The sequence below is a fragment of the Macrobrachium rosenbergii genome, chromosome 11 (assembly GCF_040412425.1).
Source record: "Macrobrachium rosenbergii isolate ZJJX-2024 chromosome 11, ASM4041242v1, whole genome shotgun sequence".
Lineage (NCBI taxonomy): Eukaryota > Metazoa > Arthropoda > Malacostraca > Decapoda > Palaemonidae > Macrobrachium > Macrobrachium rosenbergii.
The window spans coordinates 31,219,784-31,242,860 of record NC_089751.1 but is presented as its reverse complement, the minus strand read 5'-3'; positions in this window follow the sequence as shown (position 1 = coordinate 31,242,860).

Genomic DNA, 23,077 nt, shown 5'->3' with positions numbered 1-23,077 from the left:
AGATGTGAACGATGACATTTCTGTGGCGTAACGAAATACATGAAATATAAGACCTGGAGTCAAAATACCATAGCACAAAGTAACACATATAATATGAAATTCTTACTAAAGCACAACTGAGTGAAAAATAAAGAGTAGGTTTCATTAAAGGCTGCCATATAGATTGAATAAAAAAATTATTGAAATAACCACAAGTGAATATTCATGTAAATAATAGTATGAAAACGAAAGGTGATAAGAATATATGATATTACAGGCATGTTGAAAACGGGGAAAACTAAAACTGAAGAAACTAAATTTTCAGTTACAAATAGATAATATGCAGATGAAAAATACAAAAAGAAATGAAATATTGAAACCAATAAGGAATGTTCAGTGGAAAAACATCCCCGTAGTGGGCTAGTGCCGTCAGTGCGCCTCATGTGGGGGCTACTGTGACCATCACTAAAATAGTGTCTGCAACTTCCCTTCTGCCCCTAACCGCATCCGCTTTTTAGCCTTTTGCTTGACCTCCATTCCCCATCCCCGTCTTCAGCCTTGATGTTCAAACCCTCCAACTGTTACTTCTTAGTGCAATTTTAGGGTTCTCTCCAAGTTCCACCTTCAGATCCTTGTACTATGCTTCATTTGTATAATCTTCTAGATCTCTTGACCCAGCTGTCCAACAACTCCAGCTTGGCGTGACATCTTTAATTTCATAAATCAAATAAATCGGTGGAAAGACGCTATTTAAGTCGAAAATGACGGCAGAAACGTATAAAAATATATGCAAAGGTTATCTGACGAAAGTACGTCAAAATGTAAAAGCGTAAAAAAAAAAAAAAAAAAAAATAGCTAAAATGAATTAAAAAGAGTGCACTTGTGTCTGATGCTCTTCATACAGCTGAGAAGGTTTTCAATCGCGTGACTCACTCATTTGAAACAATCAAGACGACAATAAGAAGGAACAGGTGGTCGCGGCACTTGCCCGGGCTGAGAGGAGCTTCAAACGTGGGGCTCAGGGCAAACTTTCAGATGGCACTCCACTTAATTGCTTTTCCATCTTTGTTGACACAAAACTGTGTCACACGGTAACCGAGAGAGAGAGAGAGAGAGAGAGAGAGAGAGAGAGAGAGAGAGAGAGAGAGAGAGAGAGAGAGGGTGACTTACAAATATGAAACTTTTTTTATAATGATGGTGATGACAACGATAGAATTATGACGAAAATGAAAAATAAAGCGTTTAATATTTTAGTATTTGTTTTTTGAATATGATAAAACAAATGAAACCTAAATTCTTGGCATCTATTCGGTCTGCGAACACCCAGCATAAAAGATTAATAAAAGTTGACGGTAAAGTAATTAATATTCATTGCTCAGAGTTTTTAATGATATTCATTGGGGTCTTTCTTGTAATAATTAAACTTTTAATGGGGAAACAACACAGAAAAATAATTACAATAGTAAGGAGTTCTGGCTTTTTGTAAGTGATAGATATAAATGTTGAAAGTCATGGAGTCTGAACTGATAACACATGGAGAGGCAACAGAATGATTTAAAGGAACCTAGAATGTGTGAATAACCAATGATTGTATACATAGCTGTAAATCTTTAATATATATACATATATATATATAGATATATATATGTGTATATACTGTATATGAATATAAATATATATATATATATATATATATATATATATATATATATATATATATATATATATATATATATATATATATATATATATATATATATATATATATATATATATATATATATATATATATATACATATATATATATATATATATATATATATATATATGCGTGTGTGTGCGTATGTGTCTGTGTGAGATATTTTAATAGCTCCGCAACGTCTCCACTTCTTGATTTCTTCGCATTTTCTGATTACGCTTATTTCTATGACTTACTTAAAAAGCTTATCTAATTGCCAATATTCTGGCCACCCCTCCTCCCGCCGCCCCCGCCTCTGTCTTTCCTTCTTCCGCGTTTAGAAAGTGTTAACCAAATTCTTGATTTATTCAGTCAGACCTATTTAGATTTTACTAAAATTTAAGCAGTTACATAAAATAGCTATCGGATTTTGCTTTGGTGTAAAGAATAGTGTTATATCTTGTTTCATATGTAATGATGTAAGTAAGTCTGAAAGTTGAATGTTGAAGTTTTCTTGCAATGATCATAATAGTAATGAAAATAACAGTAAATTATTCTTATGGTTGTGGAACAATAGTGTTTTCGATGAATTCACTCTGATTTTTATTCTTTTCCTATTTCTTTAGTGAATGGATCGCTTATTTTTGACTGAATGTCAGAGTGAATGAGACTCTTGATAACACACTGTAGCAGATATCTGGTGAACTCGAGTTGATAGTTTGATTTTGTCCAGTCGTACTCTTTGGCATTAAAGTTAACAACTTTGACAGCTTTGAAAATAAAGTTTGACAATTCCAAAGAGCAACCATAGTTACTAAAACTTCTACCACAACGATTTCTATCTTCGTCCAAAATAAATAAATAAATAAAAAGATAAACCGGTACGATCCAGCAAAAACTGGTGAATTTTATGCTTTCAATTGTTTTTCTATATATTGCGAGTTCCAGTACATCGAGGTCACTGATTTTGCTTTGCTCAAAAGTTTGATTGTTTTAATTGGGTAAATGTTTGAAAGCCAAAGCCGCCGAATTCTGTCAAAAGTTGGATGTAAGTTTTTGTAGATTTGATAAAAAAATATTGATGTACGAAGTAATGATAACTTATTTTCGCGATCCCTAAATAAACCTTTAAGTGCTTTGATAACTTATTATTCATAGCATAAATGAATAAATAAAGCAATGTGTGAAGAGCATCTAGGAATGAAGTTAAGTATAAAATTTCATTTGTGCAATACAGCGGATTCCCTGCCCCTAGGAAAGAAAGATGAAATTAAAGTGATAACTGTTGTGGATATTTCATCAAAGATTCTCTTTACTGCCATAAACATATTACACTATAAAATACTCTGTTACATATAACGGAACTCCAAGGGATCACGATCTAAAAACTGGAAGTGTGACATAAAAAAAAGAAAGTGAAAGTGACGATACGAACACCAACAATGATGTCCACGGAAATAAAAATAACACGCAAGAGAATAAATTCGTTAAGTAAACAAGGTAATAATTATATCGGTGTGTTGAAAGGTAAAAAAAATAGCCAGAGCGCTTCATATTTATATATTCTCTAATCTTCTGTGGTTACGTTTTTCGACGATATGACCTGTAAATCTCATATCAAACAACAGAGTGGCTAGATTGGTAAATTATTATTATTATTATTAATTATTATTATTATTATTATTATTATTATTATTATTATTATTATTATTATTATTATTCAGAAAATAAACCCCTATTCAAATGGAACAAGCCCACAGGGGCCATTGACTTGACATTCAAGCTTCCAAGGAATATGGTGTTCATAGAAAAGAAGTTCAGAAGATAATAGGAAATACAGAAAGAAGAGATCAGTTATTAGAAAAAAAAAACTAATAAATAACTTCATGAATAAATAGATAAGAATATGAATAAATGATTAAAATAAAAGGTGAACTATTTTAGGGTAGTAATGCACTGCATCTTCGCTTGAACTATTGAGATTCTACTTTCGCAACATCCTGAAGGAGACTTCCACAGTTCAACAGTGAGGAACAAAGACCTCTGGAACTGTGGTGTTGCCATCGAGGGACATTTACTACATATTGATGCTGCTGCTCAGCAAGTCTGGTCGCTCTCGGCAGGAAAGGAGGATCAGGGATCAATTGTGGCAACGAAAGTAGACCATCCGCCGATGGTCCAAGTCGTAACTGCCAGGGGCGCACCTAGGGGTCGATGGGACGCTGCAGACACCCTTTAGTGATGCCTACAGTTCGCCAAGTGAGGTGCTCTGACGGGACTACCTTCCTATGGGGATGCTTGTTTCAGGGAGCAGAAATATTGTTAGTAAGCAGAAACCTGCCACAATGAACCACTCTATCTAAGAGTTAAAGAGTTAAATCTCTAGTAGCAGCAGACATCCACAACGGAGAACAGCATTCTAGTAAAGGAAGGACAACTGACTTAAAACAGGTTGCGCCGATTTTATCACTTTTAAGTATATGGGGCCCTCGGGAAAATTCCTAATTTCCACGCAGCATTTACTGATACTGTCATTAGATATTTCTGAAAAGTACGATGTGAGTCAAAAGTTACACCAAGTATAGTGAAAGCTTGAGAGGAGGATGGGGCGGAAAATGTGAGCTAGATACACTAATCAGTAGTTTTTTGGTTTTTCTGGAGTTCAGCCTCATATCCCTACGACCACACCATTCACTGATGTGCTCCATGTCACGACTGAGATTACAGAGTGAAATGAAAAATTACACTTGCACACACAAAGACACACACACACGCACAAACACACATACACACAACCAAATTGATGAATGACTGTACATATTTAACTATCCAGTAAACAGATATTGAAGCTGATAATGCACAAACACACACAAAACTTTATGACTGAAGCTATTACTCAGGATTCAAAGTAATACCACGTGTAACATACACAGATTCTTCTTTTTAATGTACCATCAGACTTAGCCTATTCCTTTTCCTGAAACATAAGGATAGCAAATGTTAAAAGTAATTTATCCAACAAAGTAACTTTCTTTGTTCTGAAGAAAGATTTAAAGGTCTTGGAATGTAGTGTAGCAGTAGTATTATCGAGCGAATAGGAACACTCAAATATAACAATAGAAAATAGATAATTTCTAACTGTTCTCCTTAATCTTTTTACTTATCCCCTTTCATTGCGTACTTTACTAAACCATTAACCAGAGAATGACAAGAATGAAAGAGCGATTTATCCATTAATTTTGATTATAATAAATATGTAAATAAATTACTGCCAAAAAATTTCGAGAAAAGAGCTTTAGCATACAAATTTGAGGAAACAATAAAAAAAATATGCACGACAAAAATCGGTATGTTGATATTTTTCTTCGCTCTCCTGAAATAGAAAACTGTCGAGAAAAAAAAAACTTTTGATTTTTCTTTCAAAGTAATCTCTTTAGATTCAAAGTTTCTTTGGGAAGTGCAATACACAAGATGGAACTGATTGACTATTATTCGAAAGTTGTGTTCACAGCCATTTTTCTCTAATGTAAAATCCTTCATACTTGGGAAATAAGTCGCACTAAAAATTAACTGAATAAATCATAAAATAAAAGGAATCTAAATATAGAAAACAAATTCAATACTGATTTGGGAAAGCAAACCGTAAGGTTGATTTTACTATAAACCTGTTCAGTTGTGACTTTGCAGAATTTATAAAAGATCCTCGAACGAAGCGGAATATTAAGTTCAACAGATGGAAATATGCGAGTTCATGCCTTATCATTAAACAAATTAATTGATTAACTGATTTAATAGGAAAAAAATTAATTGATTTAATTAATTAAATGTCTACAATTAAACTAGGTAGAGCATGACCTCACATATTTTGGGTGATTAAAAAAAAAATAGTCTAATATTATCTAGGAGCTTACTCAGCAAACTATTCGAAAGCTATCTGTCTTAGGAACACACATAATATATGAAGGAACAAGAGTCGCTAACTTCGCTCGTCTCAAAGAAAGTTTGCTGTCGTTGCCATTTGATCAACGCGTCCACCAAGAAAAAGACGAACAGGAAGAGAAACGCTCTTGGAGAGCCAATAGTGTGTCCTAAACCCCAGGACGACAAGATATTGCCGAAGAAAGGCTCATACTTCTTCGTCAGCTAAGGTCTCTTTCTTGTCTTCACAGAACAAGAAAATCATCCTTATGTAAAATTCTCGTTAAGGAATCGCTCCCTTCTACCCAGAATACTTTTTGACTTTTTCTACCATGGCCCACTTTTGTCTTGCTCTACCCTGTAATGAGAAGAAGGTGGAAAAAAGGACAGAAAGGAAAAACCTTGATAAAACAAATGTTGGAGTGATGGCGGTGGAAAGGTGACTCTTTATGGATGGGGAAGAATGAATGGTACTGTCCCCTTTTATCCAGGTATTACTGTGCTGTCTGTCACCTTTAACCAGGTATTACTATGCTGTCTGTCCATTTTATCCAGGTAATACTGTGGTGACTGTCATTTTATTCAAATATTACTGTTCTGTCTGTCCTTTTTATTCAGGTATTACTGTGGTGACTGAAAAGAATTTTCAATAATATAAGGTCTCGAGTACATGAATCGGGTTGTGATAAATCCGTAGAGTTTATTTGCCACATAAGTTACAAACGGAAGGGGATGGGGAAGGGAATGGGGAAGGGGAAGGGGCAGGGTTGCGGGTTTGAAACCTACCCTATTATCTAAGATGGGTCAAATGATAGCAACAAGCCAAATTTTGTCTAGATCGGTGGAGCGGTTCGGACTTCTATAGCGCACCAACATACAAACAAACATACACTCATTCACTTATATATATATATATATATATATATATATATATATATATATATATATATATATATATATATATATATATATATATATATATATCTGTGTGTGTGTGAAGAACATGAAAAGGGAAACATAACATATTATTGAAGACAGAGGTAAAGGTTTACTTAATCTTTAGTTTATTAAAGACGACCATACATACATGGAGCCAATTTCAGTTTTATACATACATAAGACTTATTATGATTATCAGAATTAATTCATTTAAAGTGATTTAATTCTGTAATTGACGGAGCGAAATAAATAGTGAAACTAGGAAACGATTTTATGTAGCTGGTTTTAGAACTAATAATATCCTTGCCCTTTACAAAAAGTAATTAACCTTCATCCTAATTCTACGGTGAAATGGAAAAAAAAGTCCATGAAAATAATACAAAAAGTTCCAAAAACCACTTCTATATGTGTTTTGGAGGGACGTAAATTTTCAAAGGAAGTTGATACACACCCTCTCTTCCGTGCCTTCCTTTTAGATTTCTTGAAAAGACAAGCAAAAAAGTGGAAAACAATTTAAGGAAAGTAACTGAAAATTTGATCAATGGAAATATGGTTATGCAAATGAAGGGTTGGACTTGAAATACAATTTAACTAAAGATTATCTGGGGCAGTATGAGGAAAGAAGAGAAGAAAGAGTGAGTGTGTATCAACTTCTTTTGAAAATTTACGTCCCTCCAAAAAAGATATAGAAATGCTTTTTGGAATTTTTTGTATTATTTTTATGAACTTTTAAAAAATTTTACACTTGCTTTTTTTCGTTTCACCGTCGAATTAGGACAAAGGTTAATTACCTTTTGTAAAGGGCAAGGATATTATTAGTTCTAACAATTAACTACATAAAATCATTTCCTAGCGTCACTATTTATTTCGCTCCATCTATTACAGAATTAAATAACTTTAAATGAATTAATTTTGGTAATCATGATAAGTCTTATGTATGTAAAAAACTGAAATTGCGTTCCCAGCCAATTATGTGCTTTTTATATTTAACAAAATTTTCTTAGCCAGCTTAGGGGCCTAGTTTCTTTTCATAAGTTATTCTTATTGCTGACGTCTTTGTCACATATGTAGAAGTGAGATAGCGGAGGCTGAAAGATGCGAGCTTATATGGTCAGTGTAGGTTTGAGAATAATTGTGAAAGTGACTGTTGAGGACGTTAGGAGGACGTGAGAGGTTGAAGAATTTGTAGAAAGATTCCAAGAGTTGATGACCTTATCAGTTAATGCCGCGGGACGATCTCGATAGCATGACTGAGTGGCTGATCAAAGTACGCCAGGATGAAAAAGGTTTCTAAATAAATGCATACAGGTAAGGAAAAGACTATCTGAATGAATCATTTTGGCATATTGTTTCCTATATTTCCTATAATACCAGGATTGGTAGGATTTTGACCAAGAAAGTAAGGCAGATGACAATGAATGACAGTAAAGGAACAGTATAATTTAGACAAAGAAGAGAATGTGTGGATCATGTTTTTTATGAATTATTCGCGGGAGGCATTTTATATCAAGACAGTATCAATAGGGAGGAAATGTGAGTGCTGAGAAAATGCTGTATAGATAAGTGGTTGAGAGTGATTATAAGTTTATGTAATAATGATAATAATAACTGAAATCTATAAGAATATTTGTTAGCGTGTCGAATTTTTAAAACAAAGAGCTCTCGAGAGTCAGTCTCTCGAAAACTCTCTTTGTCAAATTTTTGTACACCTTGAACAATGAAAATAATCATGGTGCTGTATGAGTAATATGGAGAAACACTGGAGGAAAGTAACGACACAAAAGGTAACTATATTCTTACGTATAACCTGAATAACAGCTGCCCAAGAGTAGGATATCTTTAAACCCCTCAAGAATATCAGACTGTTTTATCTTCCTCATTGACTCCGTAACTCGTAATTGCCTTTATCTCAAATATTCCCAGTTCGACCTTCACCCGAGAGGTTTATCTTGCTCTAGGGTCCCGAGTGGCTTGTGTCGTTCCAGCAATCAGGTCAAGAACTAAAATTGGTGGACGTAGCACATTCCTTGGCCGAGTGGCACTTCAAAACCAGTACGACCCCTTGGGTAAACTTTTAGATGGCTCTCCTCTTAATTGCTTTCCCATTTGTGTTGACACAATGCTACGAGCTCACTGTGTTGCCCGGAAGGAGAGAGAGGTTAGAGGGAACGGAATATTTCAATGAATTAGGTAAACAGCGAAGTCTTTATGTTATCTACAATCAAGATAAGTTAGGAGGCCTTTGTTCAGTAATGGATATAATATCAGCCATCTTTTTAATAATAATAATAATAATAATAATAATAATAATAATAATAATAATAATAATAATAATAATAATAATGGTGATGATGATGATGATGATGATGATGATGATGATGATGATACTATTAATATTACGAAAAATAAGTAGAACAATAAGAAAAACAACGACAGCAAGAAGAAGAAGAAGAAGAAGAAAAAGAAGAAGAAGAAATAACGCCAGTATGAACAAGAACAAGAATAAAGAAATAAAGAAAGGCTTTCCACAAAGATCACGCTCATTTCAAGATGATACTTTTAATAATGCGTCTGTCCGTGACCTAAAGACTCTCGAGAAAGCCGTGGACATGGTCCTTAATTAAGAAATACATAATTTCCTGCCAAAGCTGCTCTAACAGGACTCTGTAGTGAACTTTTCATCCGGTTGGGCTACACGATATTGTTAATTTTTTCTTCTGTTCTGTTGTTCATTTCTTATTGAAAATTATTTTTACAGTGGATCTAATTCTCAGTATTATGTAAGTAAACTCTAGTTCCAAAGTTATACATTATATCGTCCCTGTTTTGACGAACTGGCGTATCCCATTTTTTTTAGGCTCTCAAGTTTTCCAGTCAAACTGTCTCAGTTTTTTTTATACTCTATGACATATCAAAATTTCAGCCGTCAGCACTGTCAGATTTTCCAAAAAAAAATTCCATAAAATATGAACTAATTAGAAGCTCTGAATAATATAAAAATCTTTGAAGCCTGTTTTCTCAGAATGAAGAAAAAATGCGTTGTCAGATTTTCCAACAAAATTTCAACAAAAGACCAACTAATTACAAGCTCTGAATGGTATAAAAATTTTTGAAGCCTAGTTTCTCAGAATGAGGAAAAAAGTGGCTTATGCCAGTTCGCCAGACTAGGAACGATATGACCCCATCTTGCTACTAGTTTCAATATTGTAAATCTGCCTTTATGATATTTCCAAATTGTATGGGGAGTTTGTCTAAATTATCATTTTATTTTTTTAAAACGATATATACATGTAGAAACCAAGCGAGTCAGTTCTTATTCTTAGCTTACACAGCAGACATGAACATAAACAAGTAAAAAATGTGCCGAAGTTTCCAGGGCGCAATCGAGTTTTTTGTACAGCGTATAATACTGTATGAGCCGCGACCCATGAAACTTTCAGCCATGGCCCGATGGTGGCCTATCCTATAGCGTTGCCAGACTCACGAGCATGGCTAATTTTAACCTTAAATAAAATATATAAAAGTACTGAGGTTAGAGGGCTGCAATTTGGTATGTTTAATGATTGGAGGGTGGATGAGCAACATACCAATTTGTAGCCGTCTAGCCTCAGTAGTTTTTAAGATTTGAGGGCGGACAGAAAAGTGCGGACGGACAGACAAAGCCATCTCAATAGTTTTCTTTTACAGAAAATTGAATTATTATGAGATTCTCCAGAAATGGGATGAACCACTGAACAACTATATTGGTTCGTAGTTGTGATGAGTTCGAACAATGATGGCTGGAATTTATCAGGGGAATTTGCCCCGGGACTGTATAAATGGATCATAAGGATGTATGAATCATTTATTTCAAAGTATCCATCTTAATATACTCTTCTCGAATTTCAAAATTTCATTTAAGTATCTTCTGTTGTTATGGTCTATATAAATAAAAAAAAGAAATGTTGGAATTTAAGAAAAATAATGTTAATTTCTCGGCCGAAGCTAGTCATTCTGACCCACTTCTATTATTTTATTTGGTTCCCTCTTGGTACGTGCAATTATTTATATTCGCTTATATTATCAGAATATTTTTATACAAAAAAATAAAAAAAGGAGTGGAAAACTTGTAGGATTCATGAAACAAGCCATAAAAAATGACCTCATAAAATATAAAATCAAAATAGGGCAATTTTCCTTCGGCATGTCGTCTATTATAGACATGCAGATGTTATAATACTTTAATGACGACAGCCCTTTGTTGGCCGAGTTGGTTGAGCTTCAGACCGTCATTCGATGGGCCGGAGTTCGATTCCCGCCGCCGGCTGATGAAGAGTTAGAGGAATTCATTTCTGGTGATAGAAATTCATTCCTCGCTATAATGTGGTTCGGATTCCACAATAAGCTGTAGGTCCCGTTGCTAAGTAACCAATTGGTTCTTAGCCACGTAAAATAAGTCTAATCCTTCGGGCCAGCCCTAGGAGAGCTGTTAATCAGCTCAGTGGTCTGGTAAAACTAAGCTATACTTACTTACTTTTAATGACGATATGTATAGTAACGTGTAACCTTTTATTCCCTAAGAGAAAAGATTCAAATCTTAACATTCCTTTCATAAACTCCATGTCTAGTTCTTCCTGGACACCTGTATTCCTTGGTATGACATTCCATTATTTGCTCCTTAACACTCTCTAATCATAGCATCAACTCCATATTTAAGAAGTTTTGCATAATCCAATGAGTGTAGCTAGGCAATAAGTAACTACATGAATTTTTCGCCTTATTGTCGAGAAGCCAGAAATCATCCCAACTTTGTAGGACAGTTAAGTAAAACTGCACTAAACATAAAACAAGTAAAAACTGCGCCAAAGTTTCTTCGGGGCAATCAAGTTTTCTGTACAGCGTATAATGCTGCATGAGCCCCGCCCCATGAAACTTTCAGCCACGGCCCGGTGGTTGCCTGTCCTATAGCGATCCCAGACGCACGATCATGGCTAATTCTAACCTTAAATAAAATAAAAACTGCTGAGGCTAGAGGGCTACAATTTGGTATGTTTGATGATTGGAGGGTGGATGGTCAACATACCAATTTGCAGCCTCTAGCCTCAGTAGTTTTTAAAATCTGAGGGCGGACAGAAAAGTGCGGACAGAAAAAGTGCGGACGGACAGACAAAGCCATCTCAATAGCTTTCTTTCACAGAAAGCTAAGAGGAGATGAACCTCAATTTGTGAATCTAATGAAATTGGCCAAATTTTTCTGCCTGTGGTAAAGATAATATTTATTTTACGTGAAGAATATTGAAACCCAAGAAAATATGGCAATTTGGTTTATGCTACCGATCTCATTAGAATGAGATTAAATAACAAAAAAGAAAAGGAAGGATGAATAAAGCACTCAAAAGCCAGGAAACAGAAAGAAAGGTTTAAGGTCTGAATACCGCATATTTGCTAAGCTTTCCAACAAACCTATTTTGAAAGATTTTAAAAAGCTAAAAAAAAATATCTAATTTACTGAAAGCGCCCGCAGTATTTTAAATGGTCTTTGTTTGCACCTTGGGTATACCAGATACACAACAATTGCTTACTATTCCCACCACTTCAGTTAAAAAAAAAAATAGTGACCTAGAATTCTGCCTATATTTCTTGCAACAATTTCCAGAGAGGAGAAAACGTTTTGTGTTACTGACTGCTTTAATTGAATCCCCATTGGTTCCACGGGCTCCAAATATTTTGCTTCCACTGCGCTAATAACATGGAATTTATTGTTTTTTTTTTTTTTTGAGGTATATGAATAAGCTTAATTTGTTATATTTGCACTTATGTTAATACTCAGTAATAATGTTGTTTTGCGAGGGGCACATGAACAAATATTGGATCTCAAATAATGGTAATTAATTTCAGCATGCGTAGAAAGTTGAAATTCTAACCGTTTCAAAAACAGAAATTCATTCTTCAGGAAAATGAAAAGGAAACAGACACATTCGACTTTCTCGTCACACAGATATTGGCGATGCAATTCACGAAAATTCAGGAAAATAACTATTTCTTCAGCAGAAAACCGATGAAGATTTATGCCCTTTGCGCAGAGATAGGTTTGTTATTTAATTCTTTAATCGTGACTTCATCTAAGAATGTTTGAAAGTTTATCCTCATTACCGTCTGCTCCATCTCGATCTCTTCACCGCTCATTCTTCTCCATCCTTACAGCGTTAACCTTCCACCACCATCACTCCAACATTTGTCTCATACAGTTTTTAAAATTTCTTCTCGTCTTGCTTTCTGTCATCTTCTCATTACAGACAAAAGTGGGCCATGGTAGAAAAAGTCAAAGTATTCTTGGTCTGTGGGAGAGATTCTTCAACGAGAATCCTACGTAAGGATGACTTTCGTGTACTACGAAGACTAGAAAGAGATCTTAGCTGACGAAGATATATGGACCCTCTTGAAGATATCGTGTCGTACTTGGGTTTAAGACGTACTATTGGCTCTCCAAGAGTTTTTTTCTTCTTCTTGTTCCTCTTTTTCACAGTCGACACATTAATACAGGAACACCGGCCGCGAACTTTCTTGTAGGTACAAGAAGTTACGAACTCTTGTTGTTACACAATCTACAAATTTTGATGGTTGATTGAGCTTTCTATGCACGTGTTCCTTAGGTGCTGTTGTTCACTCTCCTTGAAACATTTTACCTTTTAATTTCTGAATACAGCACTGATAAAACTGCAGAATAAAAATGATGAATGTCTTTATTCCTTTCCTTCACCTCTTGAATGATTTATCGTCGTTCCTTGATCAAATGGTTCTAATTTTTTTGTGATACGTGAAAGTACGCTAGTAAATGGTGTAGCTATAGTTCAAACTACAAAGACTAAATTCTATTTCCCTTATATTTGAAAATAATACCGTATTCCTGCAAGTCATGGGTGAATGTTTTTCATCCAGAATATTCTACATTAAGATATTTCTCTTTGCAATAAGTGGTGAATTTCATGTTTTATTTACAATTTTCTTAGACGAATATTTTAGAATCATTATTTGCGCTACATTTGGGCACATAGTGAAGAATTTTCATACCTCTCCTTTCGTCTACGAAGATAAGATGGAAAAATAAAAACAACTGAATATGAAAAACAGTGTTAAAAAGAAGCGTTACCGTTATTTCAAAAGAGAAGGTGAAGGTTTAAAGGAAAACTGATAAAGCTTCGAACTTAAAGGGGATACGCTGGAAAAAGAAAAACTATAAACTCTTCTAGTCATTTCTCTTGACGATTTTTAGTTCTATGGAAAGGAAGATAAAATCTAAACAAAAAGATTTTGTAGAAATAATTGCATGTCAGACTTCGTGCATTAGATTTCGTTTATTGCCTTCGCATGTTTTATTTAAGGAAAAATTGTCAGCATTAAATTTAATGCAAAATCCCTTGACAATACATATTCTAAACAAAATAACGAGTTCATTTTCTGGTTAAAGCTTCAGTCAAAAAATGTGAAAACCTGAAGCGTATGAAACAATGAGAGAAAAGAAGAACGACTCGACCCTCACTTTTGGGACCATACAAGCAGCATGTGGCCTACATGTCTAACGAAAATTCTACGACCTCTGGGACAAGTGATCAGAAGTCTACAACTGTCCTCTTTAACAGCGGTGCATCCGTACTTTTATCTTTGGAGCAAGAACCTTTATTGTTATATATCGATGCTTTACCTATTCCATCAAACCTAAGGAATTATGATAAAGATGATAAAGAATAAATATGATTTTCTTATTTCTTTTTTATCATATTTGCAGAATTTTATTCCCTCTGCTGCTCACTAGTGTATAGCATTCCATCATCTTAGAACTGATTTAATTTTTTTTTGAAGAGCGAAGCACTTGATTTAGTCCCATAAGAAGCCTTTTACATTCGCAACATCATGTTTTACTGATTGACTATAGCTAATAAAGCTGGCGTCACAACACGTAGGACATTGACGCCTTAATAAATTAAAAGAGGAAACGAAAAAATAAATAAATAAATTTTAAGTAGTTTCATATGATAAACATCTAAGCACAAACACACAACATTATATATATATATATATATATATATATATATATATATATATATATATATATATATATATATATATATATATATATATATATATATATATATATATATATATATATATATATATATATATATAATATACACACACAGTATATATATATATATAATCATATCTATTCACATATACTATCTATACATACACATATTGCACATGTATATAATTTAAAATCATTGAGGAGGCCCGCCTCCCTAAAAAAGACGCACTGCTCTATATTACAATCCTCACCAAGAATTGTAGCGAGGATAAAAATTTTATCCGCTAAGGATAAAAATTTTATCCTCGCTACAAGGACATTTCATGTCCTTCTTTGTCCCGTCCTCAAGAGAGGAACCTGTGTCCAAGATTCCCAAGACTGGGACATTTAACTAACAAATATCTCACAGTCAAGGGCACAATACAGTCCTCACAGAATGGAGGATCTTCGTCGGACATCAAGAACCCACGAGTGAGTCTTGTATATCCAATCCTAAACATCATGTTTCAGAGAAGGAAAAGGTTATATCCGATGTTTGCACTGTTGTCAGTAGAATCCAGAGAGCAAATGATTGTAAACTTTGTACCAAGTCTAGGTTCACATTAAACCGTGTTACTTAGAACCCACTTGAACAGTAGTTTTAGTCTCAGGGTTCTTTTATAACAAATTATTCGTGACACCGACAGGAACTATACTAGTTGACAGATTAAAAAATTTGCAACCGTTTGTTACTTTAAGTGACGCGAAATTTTTAAATTATATTAAAGTTATTTAGCAGAGTTATGGAATAACATGTTAATGAATTATGATGTGGTTGTAAAGCCGACATTTAAACCTATAAAATGGTCAGCAATGTAGAATTTTACAACAAAAGTAAGGCATGAGATATCTTTACCTCTTGTAAACGAAAACAATGTGCAACGTTCATAAATGGAAGTGATGACACGCTTGAAAACTAATAATCTCTTTTCTGTTATCGCTGTGTACCGTAGTTTCATCCAGTGGGAAAAGAAAGATGCAGAGGGAAACTAAAAAATAACAGTAGCCGTTGGGCGAACTATAACAAAGGAAGTTAAATTAAAAATGACAATAAACAAGTAAAAAATGTGCCGAAGTTTCTTCGGCTCAATCGAGTTTTCTGTACAGCCGCTACAGCGTATAATCAAGACCACCGAAAATAGACCTATCTTCCGGTGGTCTCGATATAATGCTGTATGAGCCGCGGCCATGAAACTTTAACCAAAAGCCGGTGGTGGCCTATCCTATACCGTTGCCAGAAGCACGATTATGGCTAACCTTAACCTTAAATAAAATAAGAATTACTGAGGCTAGAGGGCTGCAATTTGGTATGTTTGATGATTGGAGGATCAATTTGGTATGTTTGATGATTGGAGGGTGGATGATCAACATACCAATTTGCATCTCAGTAGTTTTAAAGATCTGAGGGCGAACAGAAAAGGTGTGGACAGAAAAAAGTGCGGACGGACAGACAAAGCCGACACAACAGTTTTCTTTTACAGAAAACTAAAAGCAATGGCAATAACAAAATTTACACTAGCAGCAATATATACTTTGCAGTATTCATTGCTGGATGCGATAAAAAAAATCACCTTGAAAACATAAACATTGACGTCAAATACCTAAACTTACAGATTTCGGATACACAGTTTTATCTCGCTTACTCACATTGTGTTAAGCAAAAACGATACGTCTATAATGTTATCTGGAATATTTATAACAGAAGAGAAATCTGTTGATTTAAAAACTGCTAAGATAATTGCGATTATTAGCGTCAATGCGTTAGGATGTGTAAACTAATATCATGCAAATAAAAAAGTAACGAGGTCTTCATAAAAATAGAGATGAAAGCAACATCTAGAATGACGATCGTATAATCTGTCTTACTTACCCAAATAAGTGTAAAGTGATGATGTCAAGAACCAGCATTAAGCAGATAAGAAGATTAAGAATAAAACATCAAAGGGAATTAGAACTGTTCACTTTCCTCTCTAACACATAACTTTTCAATTCAATCGCTCTCTTGGGGGACCTGCCTACCTCGTGATTCCTCGTCTATGGTCTGAACCAGCATGATGGATTTGATTAACAAGATAGAAAGCGCACACAAACAAGCAACAAAAAAGTAGGTCGAGACTGGAACTGGAAAAAAAATGCATATTCGACGCAAAGCTTAATAGTGCTTTGTGCTGAGGGAAGCAGAACATTAAGATGCTCGTTTGGTGTAGGAAGTTTAGGTTATAGAATGGTAATTTCTTTTGGTTTTTAGGAGAGAAATCATCCTTTGATACAGGGAATATAGTTAGGTTACAGAGTGGCATTATAACATATAAGGAAAGAGTCTTTATTGGAAGAGATGCCAATTTTGAAAACACGTATATATACATATATATATATATATATATATATATATATATATATATATATATATATATATATATATATATATATATATATATATATATATAATCAGAAAGCTACAAACGTCCTTTAATATCAATTCACTCTACCTCAGAAATAATATATTTTCATATATGTTACCGAAGGGGAATTTTTAGTTGATAATAAGTCCACCGTCCCGTGGGGTCGAACCAGCGACGGACGAGGAATCAGGACTACAGTGGCCGACTGCGTTAGTGCGTCACTGTAGTCCTGATTCCTCGTCCGTCGCTGGTTCGACCCACGGGACGGTGGACTTATTATCAACTAAAAATTCCCCTTCGGTAACATATATGAAAATATATTATTTCCGAGGTAGAGTGAATTGATATTAAAGGACGTTTGTAGCTTTCTGATTGTATATGAATCACGGTGATGTGATAAATAGTCATATATATATATATATATATATATATATATATATATATATATATATATATATATATATATATATATATATATGTATGTATATGTATATATATATATATATATATATATATATATATATATATATATATATATATATATATATATATATATATATATATATATATATACATATGAAATTTTATCACACCGTGTTTTTATATACAATGATGAAGCTACAAATGTCGTTTTAATATACAATTCACGCTACCTCGGGAACATCCCCGATGGGGAATTATCACCGAAGGGGAATTATAAGTGATAAATGGATCGGTACTGATCATTTATCACTTATAATTCCAAGTAATAAATGGATTGGTACTGCCGGGTCTCGATCCCTCGACACAGTTACCTTCCAACGACTCCAGTCGATGGTCTACCTCTCTTGGATAGACCGTCGACTGGAGTCGTTGGAAGGTAACTGTGTCGATAAGAGAGGTAGACCGTCGACTGGAGTCTTTGGAAAGTAACTGTGTCGAGGGATGGAGGCCCGGCAGTAACGATCCATTTATCACTTATAATTCCCCTTCGGGGATATTCCCGAAGTAGCGTGAATTGGATATTTAAACGACATTTATATATATATCATATATATATATATATATATATATATATATATATATATATATATATATATATATATATATATATATATATATATATATATATACATATACGGATACTTGACAATGAGGACTGTTTGTCCTAGAAAGCTTGTAAATTTTCTTGAATAAATATCTCCGCCAGATACCATCCAGTTTTAATGAGGGTCTGTCAGTAATTGCATTAATGCCCAGAACAATTGTGTAAGTGATAAAGCTTATGTATATATATGTATATATATATATATATATATATATATATATATATATATATATATATATATATATATATATATATATATGTTATGTTAGGGCAAGTGTAGAACGGCGGGAACAAGTTCCGCAGAAAAAAACCAACCTAACCCTTCCTAGAATGCCATGTCCAAACCTAACCAGATCTCCTAACCTCCCTTAGGGGCGCCGCGCCCTGACCTAGCCGGGGGGTGGACTTGGGCCCCCTGGACACCACCCTTTCCCTCCCTCCAAGTAACATTAAACATCGGAAAGGCCTGATCCCGTCATTCCTCAAACTACCCCAAATATTTTTTGAGTCACTCACATTTCCTTGTAAGTAACGGGTTACAATAAACATGTGGGGAAGATGGCAAGATTAGGTGCAACCTTGATTGATAGCCTGTTTTCAACCTTAACTTAACAAGATATATTCCATATCAACCCAAGATTTTAAAGATTTTAAACTAAGCTTACCATTTTTTTTAAAGTACAATGGCATTAGAAATTACAGAAATTTCAGTTTAACCTTTCTCTGATAGTTATTGAGTTTCTGCCAACGACCGTCAGAACAAACTTTGCTAAGAAAACAGTCACGAAATAAAGTCAACAAGGAAAATGAGAATAATATGAAAGTCTGTGCAGAAAAGGATTTCATCACTGCAGCTTCTCAAGCTTTTAAATAAATTGGAAGAGGTAAAGCGACATAATTTTCCTTCACTGCCAACACAATCTTCCTTTTCCGGGGCAGGCAGACAATAAGCTGCAAATCGTTTTCAGGGTAATTTCAGGATTCAAAGATTTTACCGAATTAGAACAGTTTTTTATTGCGGTTCTTTTACTCTCTAAAGAATATAACACCATCATTTTCCGAACCAATTATTCTCGAGAGTTAAAGTAATTGCATAAAAATATAGTACACCATCGTTTAAGCGTGATCGAGAATTTAAGTTCTCACAAGAGTCCGAATATTTCGGAAAAAAACTATCCGGATTTGTCACGTCGTTTTAGTGACCTTACATTTTTCTGTCATTCTCTGTCTTCTCGTTTAGTGTAAAGAGTTAAAAATTGAACACCCCGTGACGACAGTACAGCAGAAATAAAAACAAAAAAGAATAAACATTGCTAAAGACATCTCGCTTCGTTGTAAATGTCAAAGTGAATATAATCCTCGCGTAATGACAGGATCGTTACTAAATAAATCTCTCATTTCAAGAAAAGAGCACTTAGACAGACACATGGATAGGTAGGTAGGTAGATAACCGAACAAACAAAAAATCAAATGAATAAGCAAATTCAACCACGGTATCCTTTCTAAACCAATTTTAATAACAACTTCCGAGTTGGAAGTCCTCATCCTCTTCAGGCTAGGATGCTCGCAATTTGGCTAGGAATTTTTATCTTTATTTTACTTTTTCAGATATTTTATTCTTGCTCTGTACACATTCAACCTAATGCCATCAGTGTGTGTGATCTAGTTACTTAAATTTTCCATAAGGAGGTGAGTTGCAAGTAAAGAATTTTGTTCATGAAATGATTTCCTAACTGGTTTTCTGACGTCAAGGGTTGATCGAAGCAATAAATAAATCAAGTGGAATTTTGAATTAAATGGCAGCTCTGTTCGATGAGGGTGTGTCAGTGAAATACAGGATCACGCGTGCTCAACTTGGGAAAGCACCGGAAGTGAATATTCCTCACAAAAATCGGCCTACACAAAAGCTTTTTACTTTCAGTCAAGAACTGCAGCTTAAAGAGAAAGTTTTCATCCATAAGAAGATTAAACAGGAAATGAAAGAAGGGTCGTGCAGATAAAAGCGCACAGAAAAATAAATAGTAAAAGATGATCTTATCACCAATTTAAAATATTAAATGTTGATATGACTGGGAGAGAGAGAGAGAGAGAGAGAGAGAGAGAGAGAGAGAGAGAGAGAGAGAGAGAGAGAGAGAGAGAGAGAGAGAAATGTAACTATAGAGTATCTTTAAGTGTCACAATTTTGTGTTGTGTGAAATGTAATACATATGTATTTACTGCCTTAGGTATAATATTACATTTTGTAAAATTTATCTCGCTACTGCGATCGTGAATTTTAAGTGCTGATTATCAATGAAAATCAAGGGATAGTTTATAACCACCTTCATTACCTAAATAAAATTGCTATTGAATGTAGAATGGAATAGATTCCTAAAGACATATTAGACAAGAGTTCTAAAGAATCTTCACTCATTATAATCAAACAGAGGTGATTATGTTTATTTATGACATATTATGTGGGATAGAAAATTTTGATAAAATTCGAAGTAAAATATTGGAAATCCGCCAGTCTACTAGTCTATCTTTTTAGGCTGACCTCATTCGTCATTGTTTTCAGCATTGCACCTATGCCGAGGGATCCTCAGCATTTGTCTCAGTTCTTGGAAAGAATGAATAAGAGCAATTCCAAGATCAGCAGACTGGTCTATATCGCCTTCTTTCAGCTTTTATCTATCTTTGAGCTGGTCTAGCAAATCAAGTCCAGGAACATCAAATTCGTCTGTGTGCATCGGAGAAAAGCGCAACTTTTAATTCAGACCGAAAAAAACTATAAAATAAATTAAGAAAGGGAAGTGCAAAGGTTCTCAGCTTCTTAATCTAGTTATAATTTTCGTTCTCCTTATGGATAGGAGCCCAAAATTTTCATCTCAAACTTGATTTAACTCTCTCTGGATGCCAGTTCGCTTCAGCATCCACGTACAATATGAGCAGAGATATGCAAGCATTCCTTTGTTGCTTTTCGCTTATATTAAGCAAAATCATGAGGCGGATTGCAACACGCCAGTTCAGAATCCATTTTCCTGGCTCACTATTTGTTGACGGGAAAATTGTTTAGTTAGTTTAGTTGAGAGTGTAAGATGGTATTTCTGGTAACACTGGCATAACCTTGATTTAAACAAGCGTCGTCTCTCGTTACGTTCAATTGAGTAAGATGTCGGGATCTTTACTAGATAGTGACCCCCAGCAAAGTTCGGGGTCCGTTATCTAGGACTAATATTTGTTTGGGGGTCATTATCTTTATGATGTTTGCGGTCTTTTGCTTATGTTTTTACGGTAATCCCTAAAGGGCTTGTACTAAACACGCCGCAAAGGTGGATACATACCTGGTTAAAACCCTTGGGGGTCACTCTCTAGGAAAGATCCAGATGCTGGAAATGCAAAATTCAGGCTTCGTCTAAAAGGGGGGAGAAAAAACAAAATCCTTAATGCATTAATTCACCAAGTCTGTCATCTATGCTCTAATCTTGAAATTTGGGATAGTGGTCATATAAACTTTCATATTTTTCCCCCTCGCAACTTTGTAGGTTTATAGTCCTGGATACGTATTCGTGAGATAAGCGGGAGAATTAGATCAATAGTTCCTTTTTTTCTCGCAGATCTCTAATGAAACTTAAACATAATGATAAAAAAACCTTACTGATTTTTACATTCTGCATCTTAATAGATGCAAAGGGAAATAGGAAACGGCTCCGATCAGATACTGACAATCTCAACAATTTGATGAACAATCCTCTGAATTAAAATGAAAAGAGTAGTAAGATTTTGTTTCTTTTTATCAAATGAACCACCATGAGAGCTTTAACAAGAAATTTCTATCATTGAAAAATTATCCTCTTACAAGGTAACAATAACAACATCAAATTTATTAAGAGAAAAAAAAAAAAAAAAAAAAAAAACGTTTAGTGAAATAAGAAAGAAGGGAAAAAATCATGCGGCTTTTCTTTCCGCCACTGAGATACCAACCATTTTCTGACGTTCTTTATTCCTTCCGGATTAAGATCTCAAGGGTTTCAGCTCTTATTTTGCCCCACTTTGCTTTAGTCTTCAGTGATTACTTACGTTATTTAGGCTACTTAGGTCTTTTTTTGGGAAAATATTTTGTCCACTTTCTTTTTCTCCATGAAACACAAGAATTTCTCACCATGATTGTTCATGCAAATATGCTTGCTGCAACTGATACAAAAGTTGTGTAGACAATATTTTATTTGACATTTTTCGAATTCTTATAAGAAACGTAACAACTCCACAACTTTTCTATCAAAGGTAAACAGGGGAATGCTTTGCACTTTTTCGAGTGAAAAATATTTTTGCTGAGTTTGAAAACGTCAGACTTATTTTACGATTTTGCTTTCTCTTCACTATTTTCTGACTTCTATCATCTTCTTTTGTTTTATTCTTTTTTCTTATTATTAGACTGAATTAGTTATTTTCCCATTCCAACTTTCCAACGATTAGCACGAGTCTTTTATTGGAAGTACAAATATAATTTTGTTAACTGATTCATCAATAATATTCTATATTCGTAAAATAACTTTCATGCAATATTCTAAACTGTCCAATAAATATAACCACTGGATGAATAATGGTTTTCATATGGAGAGAGAGAGAGAGAGAGAGAGAGAGAGAGAGAGAGAGAGAGAGAGAGAGAGAGAGAGAGAGAGAGAGAGAGAGAGAGAGAGAGAGAGAATTATTCTACTTTATTAAGCCTCTATGTGGTAAGGATTCAGCAAAAGACAGAAGAATCTTCTTACAAGAACGAACGAATTCCATTTTCAAATGTGTTTATTCATTTTGTTGTTTATCCCAAAACGCAAGACGGGTAGACAGCAACATCTCAAGCAATTCGTTTTCCCTATGTACTGTGTCTGCAAAGCATGTTACAGAGAGCATTGGCAAAGCATCCTGACAATGATTCAATTCCCGCCATTAAGAGATAAGGCGAGTGGAAATTTCCTGCCAAGTTCTCCGCAAA